Source organism: Phyllostomus hastatus, unplaced genomic scaffold (genome assembly GCF_019186645.2).
Source record: "Phyllostomus hastatus isolate PE091 unplaced genomic scaffold, TTU_PhHast_1.1 phas_scaffold_78, whole genome shotgun sequence".
Classification (NCBI taxonomy): domain Eukaryota; kingdom Metazoa; phylum Chordata; class Mammalia; order Chiroptera; family Phyllostomidae; genus Phyllostomus; species Phyllostomus hastatus.
The window spans coordinates 71,404,550-71,417,090 of record NW_025334041.1 but is presented as its reverse complement, the minus strand read 5'-3'; positions in this window follow the sequence as shown (position 1 = coordinate 71,417,090).

Below are 12,541 nucleotides of genomic sequence, written 5' to 3'. Positions count from 1 at the left end.
GACCAGATGGCCTGTGTTTAGACCATCCTTATGACCTTTGTGAATCTGCCTGATTTTTCAAGCATCAGAATCTTCTTTTTAACACTAACAAGGGTCTAGTATGATTGGCAGTTTGCATCCTGCCTTCCTATGAACCCCTTCAGGTGAATTCTTACTGACATCATAGTTTTTTGTGTACTCACCAACACCCAACACTGTTTCTCGTGTCAGGCCTTAGTTCCTTACAGGCAGGACATGTGGCTCATCCTGAAATTCCACAGACACTCAGTCCAGGGTATGGCAAACAAAGGTCATTGGAAAATGCCCACCTTCCTCATGGATTCAGATGCTCTCAGAGGACTGGCTTTGCAGGACCAATAGAGATGTGTCTGTAACACGCTTCCTAGAGGGGTCTGGGGACTCAAGGAGGGTTGAGGAGGTGGGGCAGAGAGACTAGAGACCCGGCAGCTTGACCACAGCTCAGGGACAGAGCGGGAGGGAAGGAGGGGAGAGGAAACTGGAGCGCATGGGGACGAGGCTCTCCAGGACAACAGCGCGGCTCTGCGGGGCTGTCCTGCGATGCTGCGTGACCACGCTCGGCAAACCTCCCAGTTCATTCTGAAATGAGGCTATATAAAGAAAAGAATCCCATACAAATGAAGGCTAAATGCTTTTAATTAAAGGAAGGAGCCTGGAGACCAGCCGGTGTGAGGAGGGAACTGGAGCAGGTTGAGCTGTGCTGCCAGGAGGGAGGAAGCCGCTGGACCTCAGGGCCCACCATTTACTCACGGCCTTAATGCGACACCACTCCTCCTGCCCACCCGCCATAGAGCTGGGGGCGAAGCCTAGTTCAGGGAGAAAGGAAGGCCCTTCTGTGCTTTGGAGTAGCTCTGATGCGGCAGATTGGCCCGCCACCCTGTGGGCCCAACCCCCAGGGTAACAGCTAGGGGAAGCTTTTAGAACCCAGATTACTTTATCTTATCACTGAAACCCATAAGAAGCCCTATGTCTTGTGCTTTAATTATCTTATATCATTTAATCCTCAAGCAGCCCTGGAAATTGTCTCCCTCTCACAGGTGAGGCAACTGAGCCTCCAAAGCTAACTCGAGCGAATGGCAGAGTAGAGCCTCCAAGACCATCCAACTCCACAGCTCAAGGTCTTAGGCCTTTCGTTCAGGGATAAGAGCACCTGGGTTGGCACCTGGTGGAAATGGCATGCACACAGCCCTGGGACAGCACGTGTAAGTGGTGCTCAATAATCGTAAAGGCGCTCCCAGGCCTAGACGTCCCCTCACTTGCTGGTGGTGGAGGTTGGTTCCCCTGGAGGATGACTCTGGAAAGAGAAAACTCAGGGCACAAAAATCATTTGTTGGGCCCCAAAGGCCAGGCCAACAGGCGAGAGCATCTGGGTTCCTGGATCCTGGCTTCTTGACCAGATTTTCTGCAAAAGTTGAGGTGGAGAAGGTGAGTGTTGACCGTCTCCCTCGCCCTTGATGGAAAGGTGGAGTGAGGATGGTGGCAAAGCGGGGGCAGGTCTCTGAACCCAAAACAAGTCCCTGGGGCCCGGGTAGTCCGGCTTTACCTCAAGGTCTGTGATTCAGATGCTCCTCCTTTTTGCATTTGCTACATACCAGCACTCAAGACCTTGCGGTGTGCCAAGCAAAGGAATGTTCCTTACCCACCTGCCTGTTGAAGTCAGGGTTGCTGTGGCCAGCGAGCTGAACGCCCCCTCATGTGTCATCTCCATTAGAGTCACCTGTAATGACAACATAAGCAACCCAAGCGGGGCAGTCCCTTACAGTCACCGAGTGGCCTGTGCGGTGAAGCCCACCAGTGCGCTTTGCTGGGGGGCCTGCCACGTGCAGAGCCCTGTGTAACTCTCCACTCCTGGAAGGACAGTGACAAAGGCACTCGTGTTGTGCAGGACACTATTCCGTGTGTGACCATCTGCCCTCCAGTATGACAGACATCTTCATCCCCTTCTCACAGATGAGGACACGAGGCTCAGAGAGGTCAGGTGGCCCAGGGCCACTCAGTTTCAGGTGCCAAGGCTGGGACAGTCTCCCTGACGCCCTCATCTGACCTCCGCCCCCCGTTCCCATGCCCTCTGAGATCGGAAGGGCTACCCGAAGTTCAGTGGCCATCCCTGCCCCATGGCCTGTGGAAGACCGGTTCCATGAAGGAAGATCTCCCCCCTAGAGTGGACTCAGTGTGAGTTCCTGGACCTGGTCGTGGCAGGAGGAGAGCCTTGGGTTTGTGAAAGAATCAGAGTCAGCAATCCACAGTCTTCCCCACCCAAGGCAGGTTTTGGAGGATAGTGCTTAACGTCCCAGCGCCACCAGCAGTCAGACAGCAGTGCTCTTCTCAGTGTCGGGCCCTCTGCACAGGCCTGAAGCCGAGATGGGCTCGCTGCCTCTCCTGCTCCCACCCAGTTCTCCCTGGGTATCAGAGCAGGCCCCTCCCCCCAGGGCCACTGGACAACATCCTCCCCAGTTTGGGGCCCCTGTGAATCAGGGTCAGAAAAGGTCTGGCAGTGATGGAATGGGGTGTGGCTTGGCAAGGGAACCTGCGTGTTTAGCACAATGACCTGATTGTGTGGCTTGTCCAACTCAGCACTGCTCAGATGGTCACATGGCTCCTGGGCAGCAGGTGCTGTGACCTTCGCCCAGAGTTCTGGAGCCTTCGGTGGCAGGACTGAGTACCAAAGGGGAGAGGAGAGGTCTGGCTGTCTCCCGCTGCCTCGGGACCTGGGCAGCCACTCCCTCTGTACCTCTTCCTGACCCTGGTCAGGATCTGAGCCCACCTCCCTGCAGATCCTATCAGTGGCTCCTTGGCTGCCCAGAACAAAGAAGAGACACACAGACACCATCCCCAGATAAATGTAAAGGCTGCTGAGTTTCTGCTTCAACCACCAGCTGCCAAAAACCAATGAGGGGCACACATGGCTGAGACTTTGGCCCAGTGTGTGCCCAGTGCTAGGATGCACACTGTCACAGTGAGGTCATCGAGTTGTCTCTGCCACTCACATTCCTTCTATCAGACACCAGTCAGGCCCCACAAGGTTTTCCTGAGCACCTCCGGTGTGCCAGGCACTGTGCTAGACACAGAGGACACAGAAGTGACCCCTTTACTTGCATGGGGGGAGACCCGTGGTAACAAGTAAGTGGCTTGTATGACATGTCAGCATAAGTCTGGTGGAGAGAAATAAGCCGAGTAACGGGACAGGGCTGCAGCAGTGCGGCTGGAGGTTCACTGCAAAGGTGAGTTGGGCCAACACATGGAGGACAGGGGCGAGCACCAAGCTAATGGGGAAGGAGCAGCAGCATAAAGGCCCAGAGCGGGAACAGCCTGGTGCCCGTGAGGACAGCAGAGGCCAGTGTGGCTGGGGCAGAACAGAGAGCCAAGAGGGAGGAGGGGGAAGGTACAGGGGAACTGAGCGCTGTGGGCGATGGAGCTGGACTCGGGAGGCGGTGTGTGCTCCCTGCAGTCTCTCGGCAACCTGGGAGTGAACTGGACTCTCTTAGAGCTGCATGCCTGCTCTGACACATAGAATGACGCATTGTATTACACACACCATTCTGCATTATGATACAGAAGACGCGACAGCAATGTGTGGGAATACACACACACACTGACGGATGCATGACCCGAGATAATGGACGATGGCTTTTATTCACTGTGAAGAAGTGCATCCGTCTACAGTGCTGTTTCAACCTGCAGGGTTTCAAAGTGCTTTCACTCCCAGGAGTTCGCAGGAGCCAACCCATGGAGATTAAGAAGGAAGCTGTCCCTCAGCACTTTGTGTGGAAAATGAGAAAGCACGGCGTGGAGATGACTTTCGCTGCATTGCGACCTGAGGGCCAGGGCGCTGTCCGCCTTCCCACTCCCACCTCGACAGAGACGGGAACTCCGAGGCCCAGGTGCGGCACGGGACCTCTTCAGGGTCCTGAGCCTGGGACCTACCCTGCTGACTCTTGGCCAAAGCTTTTCAATGGCCCTCTACAGAGGCAGGTGTGTCCTGTGTGACTTTCCGCCCCTCCTTCCTCCAGGTCAGCCTTTCTCTGCTGCTTGGCCTCAGGGCTGCATTCCAGAGTTTAGACTGGGGTAGGACTTGAGACCCAAACCCTGGGCAAGCGTAGGCCCCGCCTCCTCCCCACCCTGTCGGCCCAGCTGTGCAGTCTGGGTCCTAGACCCGCACCTCCCTCTCATTGTCTGGTCTGACACAATCAGACAGGAACTTCTCCTGGGCCGCTGGGAGAAGAGCCAGACCTGCCTGCAGTGGCCATCACTTTGGGGGCCCAAGCTCTGAGCCCTCCAGAGGGCAGAGCAGGGCCAGCGCTTAAACTGGATCTGGTTTACACAGCGCTGCATCCTTTCAATACCAGACTGATGATGACACTGCAGTCCATGGCTGACTCTGACCACCTTCCCACCACCCCATGGCCATCGTTGCTTCTCCCACCCCCAGCGCTCCCATCAGCCCTCAGGGAATTATGGGAACACAGCCTCCCAGCTGCAACCCATTCTCCACACTGCAGCCAGGAAAGCTTTCTAAAACGTAAGTCTGGCCATTCCTTTCCCCTGATAAAATCCCTTCACACACTCCCCTTTGGTTTTTAGGGTAAAGTCCAGATTCCTTAATGTGCCTACAAGAATGCTGGGATCTAACCCTGCACACTCTCCAGCCCCACCTCTCCGGCCCCACCATACCTGCACACACGCACATGTGCGTGCATGGACACACACACACACACACACACACACACATACCCTGTAACTGTACTACCATGAACTCAGTTCCCTAAATGTGCTTGGTGCCCCCTGGCTGCTGGACCCTCGAGTGTGGTCATTCCCCCCCATACCAGAGTATTCTGTCTTCGCCTCCTCCCAGGCCTCTGTCTGCCCAGTTGGTTCCACCTCTTTCTTCTGGCCTCTGCTTTGAGGTCCCATCTGAATAGCGAAGACTGGGAGGCACCCTGCTCTGTGAGGTCCGGACACACCTCCCGCTGGCCACTGCAGCCCCATCACAGCATGTCGCACACCTGCCTGCAAGGGCTTGTCTGTTTCAGGACAATGTGATTCTTGTTTTGGTCACCACTGTGTTCCCAGGTCCTAGCAGAGTGCCCAGCGCTTAGTAGAGGCTCAGCAAATGTCTGTGCCATGACACACATGGAAAGGAAGGGAGGGAAAGAGAGCGAGTGAGGAGGAAGGGGAGAGGAGAGAAGGGCTGCCCCGGTGAGGAGACCCTGGCATACGGCATAGTCATAATGGTCCAAATTCATCATCCCTCACGTTTCTCCATTTCCTAACAGTTTACAAATCGCGTCCACACCACTCTGCTGATAGGATGTGAATAACATATGACTTTTTTAAAACTGAGGAACCTGAGGATCAGAGTGGGTGAGTGGCTTTCCTGAGGTCACACAGCTCAGGCCAGGTCTTTCTGACTTTGAGTTCACAGCTTCTCAGGTTCTGGAACAGAGAGACTGAGTTCCAAGCACATGGGTCCAGCTCTCTCTGGAATCCTGAAGGCATAGTCATAATGGTCCAAATTCATCTGGATTATAATGCTGGACCCGGTCACTCAATTTGACTTGTGAAGGCAGCATTGGGTGACTGAGGTCACACCGTCTTTGTTTCTTGGTCAGCTCTGGGCAGTCAAGGATGATCTCGGGGTGAAGGGCATCCCCTGCCGCGACGGCTGCCCGACCTTCGGTGCACCAGCGTCACTGCCTGCAGGGCTGGGGAACCTCACCAGCTCCCTCTTCTTACCTGCTCACCTTCGATCTTCCAAGGTGTATTCGAGAGCAATGAAAAGAGAAGGCAGACTAGGCTTGAGGGAGTCCACTTCTGCTATTTAGAGACGCCCACCCCATGCTCCCACCATTCCATTCCTCATTTCCGAGTTCTCCAGGAAAGCACTCACACATGCGCACAACGAGCTCCCCACAAAACAACTTTTACAAGAAAAAGGTGGGGGTGGGCGGACATGTGCACAGAAAGGGGGCAGCTGCGGGGACGTCCTACGTCCACGTGTTGGACTCTGGTGCCGGAGCTGGAAGAGCAGGTGGACACAGGTCCTGACACGGGGAGATGCCCCGGGCGTCGCTAAGGGAGTGAGCGCGCCTCGCAGAGCGGGGCTGGCGCGCTGCTGCTCCCGTGTGCCACACCCACACCCCAAAACGGAGTCCCCGTTTCCATGGGAACAGACAGGAGACAGGGACGGGGGAAAAGTCTGCGAGGGTGAACACCGAGTAACAACAGGGTTACCTCAGGCTAGGGTGGAAGAAGGGAGACATTTATCACCACTGTGCGAATTATTTATGATGTATTATGTGTACACGCTAAAAATAAACGAAAACAGAAAGAAGACTGGGGAAGACTGTGGCTTCTCAGTGAATCAGAAAGTGACAGTTAGGTCCGAGTCGCCCACCAGCCCGCTGAGCTCATCCGCCCTCCCAGAAAGGTTGTCATGTTCTGCCCCCACCCTCTGGAGCCACAGGGACACTCCCTGGGAGGAGACATGTCCACGCAGAGAGCAGGTTCGCGGCCACACGCGCAGTCTTGGGCGCTCTGAGGAGGCCCGGCGAGTGTGCACCCCATGGGGAGTGGCCTGAGGACGCAGCTCTCAGGCCCGCCGGGGCCCTGTGCTCTGGGTGTTCACGGAGCCCAGAGGTTAGATTCTCCCCCTCTCTGTCCTCTCACCCCATTGCCACCTCTGGAACCTGTCCCTGTCTCCTGGTGTCCTGAGTATGGTGACAGGGACACCTCTTTTAGGTCTATGAGCACCATTCTGTCCGCTCTATCAAGGCTGGTTTTACCTTCCATCACCAACATTGACAGCCCCACCCACATGCTCCACAGACTTCGTGTGGTTGATCATCCCAGTGCAACACAAGCACCATATTAGTCTCACTGCTGAGTCTCAGTGGAGGCAGGCGGTGACCGCACAGGTCCCATGGCAGGACAAGACCGTGCCTGGGTTCTGGCTCTGGTGCCAGGGTCCCAGCCCCTCCGTCAATAGTCGGTCATCCTCCTGCACTGTCTCCGCATCATGGAAGGACTGGAGCTCCAGGGTTCCAGTGGGAAAAGACCCTTCCCCCGGGCTCTGGGCCCTCTCCGCCGGAGTGAGCCTGCATGCGGTGATTCTGCGAGAAACAGAAGCCACAGAGAAGATGGCATCTGAGTCTGAACGGGACAGGGAATGCGGACGACGTACATGGAAGCCATCGGGCGTGGCAGCTCCTAGGAAATTAAAATGTAAACGTTTCACCATTGAAAAAACGATGAACATGTGAGGGGATGGAGGTGTCAACTAACTAGATGGGAATCCTTTCACAGTGTGTGTATATATATCAAGTCACTGTGTTGTACACTTTAAATGCAACCTTACGATTTTGTTTTGTTAGTTTTACCTCAAAGCTGAAGAGCAAAAAAAAAAAAGCAACTGTAAACGCACAGGTGTGTGACTCACTCTCTCTCTCTGGCCACCAATGTGCCAGTGGCTAAGCTTTGCCCAGTGTCTGGGGGTTCCGGTGGGGCGGTGGCCTCGCTCTTCCCTCACCCTTTCACTCCCCGGTCCTCTGGCCTCCTGGGAAAGCTAAGGCTCCTCACTGAGGGTCAGCCTTCCTCCAACAACAGGCCTGGCGACCCTGAAACTAACAAAGGAAACCCTGTTTCTAGTTTGTTTTCTAGTTTGTTCCAGTAGCTTCCTGGACCTATTACTACATCTGGGCCCTAGAAGCACCCTCTGGGTGCAGAGAGAATGCTGGCTCGGGGTCCAGATGAGCCTGGGTTCGATCCCAACTCTGCTGGCACCAGACTGGCCCAGAGCAATCTCTATGCGCTGCTTGCCTCAAACTCAGCCTCACTGGATGTCGTGGAAAATAAATGGGATTATACTTAAGGCACTCGACAGTACCTGGCATTTAATAATACTTAGTAAATAATAGTACAGATGACTGCTGTTATTGGAAGGAAATGAGCACCATGTGCAGCATTGCCTCAGGACGAGGGCATGTCTGTCCCCAGATGTGGGCCCTGTGGCCCCAAGGGTGGCCCTGTCGCTGGGTAGGGGGCCCAGAGACAAAACATGGGCACAAGGCCCTAAATCCTCAGGGCTGCTCCTGCAGGTGCAGGGGGTGGGGCTCTCTGTCTGCAGCAGAAGGCAAGACGTCTCACTGGGAGGCAGCCTAGGCCAGGATCCGTGCTCAGATGCGGAGCCTTCCTTCCGGGGCAGGCAACCAGTCCCACTTCCCTGCCTCCAGGGTCCCGGTCCCTTCCTCAGGCCCCTGGGCACTGCCCAGGGTCAGGGGAGGGCAGGCTCTATTCTGGGGTTTGTGCCAAAAGCAGGGACCTCTGGCATTCCAAGGCCACGGAGAACAAAGCCAGCCCTGAGTCTGGCAAAGAGCCCTGTGCCTGGGTTTTTCCTTGGCACCTCCCCAAGAACAGCTGTCAGGAAGGCAGCCCACTCAGGTGCCCTGAGTTGGCCGGGGAGGGTCCCTGAGTCCGGCCCCTGGGGGCTGGAGGCAGGGGCTGGGCTGAGGGGAGGCATTCCTGCAGAGTGAGCTGCACCGCTCTCCTGGTGCACGGAAGTGTTCTAGCCACCAGGGTCTGACCTCACCCTGGCCACTCCCTGGGTTCCAGAACCTTCCTGAAGGGAGGGGTGTGGGTGCAGGGGAGGGAGGGATTAGGCTGGGAGAGCGGAATGCCCAATACTTAAGGCCTGGGTCACCAGTGCTCATTAGGACTTTGAGTCACCCACCCAGCAGCTGAGAACCTTGGACACGGTACTTATTTTCCTGGGGCCCTGTTTTCCCATCTGCAAAATAAGTTGCAAAAGGACCTAGCTCATCATCTGTAACTTAAAAAAAAAGAAACTATTACTGACCTGTGTTATCCCCTCTCTACATGACCCCTTTCCTCTCCTCTCACCTTCCTCCCTGCTCCCCAGTGAGGCTCTGTCCTGCACAAGCCTGGGAACAGCAGTCTTCACCCTACAGCCCAGGTGGCAGCCACCAGGGTGCTACAGGCAGTCAAGGAGCTCAAGAGAGGTGTGCCCAGGACACCTCTCCAGCCCAACACCAACTGGACAAATGCCACCAGTGGCTTTTTCCAAAGTGCTTCCCACAACTGGTGGCCCTTTCCTTTCACCTGCCAGGACCTGTATTTCTATTTCTGGGTTTTGAAAGCCTGAGGGGAGGAGGGGAGGAACACAGAATAATTAATGATTGATTCTCTGGCATCACCAGCAGGCGGCCTGGGGGCAGGCTGTGGACATTTCCTGAGGTGTGGGGACGTGGTGGAAATCCTGTGTGGCTGCGGCACAACTGGGCAGGTCAGGGAGGAGAGCATGCCCTGAGCCCTTCTGCCCTCTGCAAACCCCTGCCACCTGGAGGCTCTGCCCTTGTGGGGCCCCTTCTGCCTTTGACTGTGCTCCCTCTTTCTGGGTCCCCTCACAGACACCCCTGCCCCCATGCAGCCCCCACACCCACCCTGCACCTACACCCACTCACTGGCCTTTTCCTGCCCACAGGAAATCACCTGTCCATCACCCAGGGGCTCAGTGGCTCTTTGAAAAACTCATAGTGCTTTGGGGAAAGGATTAAAGGAACCGACTTCTACTGCAAAATTTGAGATCAGTTTTAACTCTGCCCTTTTGGAAGTGCTGCCCTGCCTTTGTTGTCTAATAATAATTAACTTTGTGCAGAGCTGCAGCTTTCAAACAGCTTTCGCATCCATAATTCCTTTCATCTGACAGCAAAGCTAGGACAGGCCTGCCCTGGCCACACCTACATGTACCCACATTCTAAAGAAGAGGGAAAGGGGGCTCAGAGGAAGGTATGGGCCCAACCCAGGGAGCCAGGGCCCAGCCACTCACCTCCCAGCTCAAAGCAGGAGTGGCCATCTCCTGCCCAGAGAGTGCACTGGAGTCCCAGGAGGTCCTCACCACGTGGTGCGGGGTGGGCAGGTAACCCAGAAGGGTTCTTGGGGGCAGAAACCCTCCCCCTAGGCTGGCCTCTCCTGGGGCACCTGGTCCATGCTGGAGTTCAGGGGCCAGGCAGCCGGAGTCAGGAGGCAGGACTCCAGCTGCACAGCTGAACACCGCCCGTAGTCAGTGTAAACCCCGAGCTGCTTCCCAAACCACCTGCTTCCCAGCTCCATCGGCTAGATGACCAGCTCATCCTGGTCTGCCTGGGACAGTCAGTGTTAGCACTCCAACTTCCACGTCCAGGGAACAATCACCCTCCGCCTGGCCCCTGACAACCCCTCCCACCTGCTCAGTGGATTTCAGCTGAGCCTCAGAAAAAAGACCATCTTTAGAAAGCTCAGCAGATCAACCTAAAATCAGAAAACCACAGACTACTCACTGGACATAGGCCGTTCGTTGCCTGGGACGGATATTAAACTCTTCGAATGTTAACCTGAAAAGAACATTCACTTCCACACAGAAACACTCAGATCTGTGGCCAGATCTGTCAAAATTTTAAAGGCAAGCCAGAGTTACTTTCTCTTCTCTATTTATTTTCATATTGACAACTAAATAAATTTTCTGGGAAAAACACTGGGTTAAAAAATTGTAACTAGGCTTAAACCACAGGTTGCTGGTCGACAATCTCAGCACGACAGGCTCACAGGCATCGAGTCAGCGAAGGGCCCAAGAAGAAGGTGTTGATTCTAAAAAGCGTGTTCTGAGTTTCCCATTGATCCGAGAGTCTCCTACTCGTGATGCTAAATTTATTTCAAAATGTTAAGTAACATCAAAAGAAGGCTTGAGATTTTTCATTCTTAACCAAGAATCATGGATTTTTTTTAAAGTTTGAGGGAAAAAAGCATGATAAAAGGAATACACACACACACCATATATATATATTTATATATAATATAAGTATATATAAATATATATTTATATATAATATTATATATCTCTCTCAACCTCGTCATTTTGCTGACAAGGAGGCTGGCCCCAAGCAGGTGGGTGCTGTTAATAACCCTTTTCTGGGCCTCGGTTGAAGAGCACTAGGACAGGCAAAGGCCCAGGCCTGTTCCCCACTGAGACCAGAAAGCAGGGCGGGAGCAGAGCAGCTGGCTCCCCGAGTTCCTCCTGCCTGTGGGGCCGGAAGGACTTCTCTGCTCAGCTGCCTCCTCCTGCCACCTGCAGTCTGGGGAAGGGCTGCTCTCAAGGTGAGTGCAGGTAGGTTTTGTACACTAAGTTTTCATATTAAAACGACTTTTTAAAGATAAGCTTACAAATGGGACAGGAACAGAACATTTTGATGACTTGCTGGGTTTTTGTCCTTTGAGACCTTTTGCCAAAAATGGGGGGTGGGGCAGGGAAGGAAGAGGCTTGTTTTGTTGAGGAGAGAAGAGCATGAGCAAGACGGAGGCCTGAGTTCCAGCACTGCTGGTGTCTCCCAGCCCCTCAGCCCCTCAGCCCCTCAGTGGGCGGCCCTCTGAGGTTTGCGGAACTCCTGGGACAGGGGCTGGTCAGGACAATGCACGCCCCTACGCTGCCCTGCAGAAGCAGGGGGCCAGTTGCCACTTGGTGGTGGGACCGACGCCATGCGAGGCCCGCTTCCATCTCAGCGTCCTTCCAGCTGCTCCCTGTGGTCCGACCAGAGAGTGGGCGCTACACATCTGGAAACAGAGCGATGGCAAGTAACAACGTCAGAGAGACTTTTAAAACAGTGAGCACCTACTGTTTTGTTTAGAGACATTCACAAATGTGGAGGATACATTTAGGGTCATACGTATTCTTTTTCCACAAAATGATTAATTCCTGCCAAATCAAGAAATGAGGAAGTCTGGGTGGGAGGAGCAAGTGGGTTCGCCTGAGAGATAGAACGTTTTTCTAATTAAGAAAAATTGCATGACTTCACACACACACACACACACACACACACAGGCCCGAACTAGCCATCTCCGCGGTCCCTTCCCTGCCCTCTCACTCCTGTGCCTCCCGCCCCCCTGATCCAGAGCGGCCTCTGCAGGCAGCACAGCCCCTCAGGGCCCGGTAGCACCGATGTCCTCTCACCTGCGACCCTGAGTCCAGGAGCCTAGCCTGAGATCAAGGGGCATCCAGGCCTTGCCTCCCTCTACAGTGTTGCCTAAACCCCCCTTCTGTCCTTGAGGAAGGAGGGGCAGCTTTTGCCACCACGAAGCGACCCTTGGCCCCACACAAGAGACCCTTCTTATCCACACCCAGGCCCTCACCTCCCCAAGGCTGCTGGCTTCTGCAGACAAGGCCAGAAGTCAGCCCAGTCCTGTCCCTTCTGACACCCTTCCACATCGAGGTGGAATCTAGGCTCTCACTGCCAGTCCTCTGGACTCTTCTCCCAAGTTCAAAATCCCCGAGGAACAAGAAAGAGTGCTGGTGCTATGTGTGTGTTGGCAGAGAGGGGTCCTTGTGAAGCTGGCTATGTGACCATTGTCACTAACCTGGTAGTGTGAGTGTGGGGGCCCTGCCTGGTGGTAAGGAGGGAAGGGGCTCAGGGGCTCTGCAGGGCTCCCCCTGGAAGAAGTCCACACCAGTGGTGAGCAGGTGAGCAGCTTCAGCCTTAAG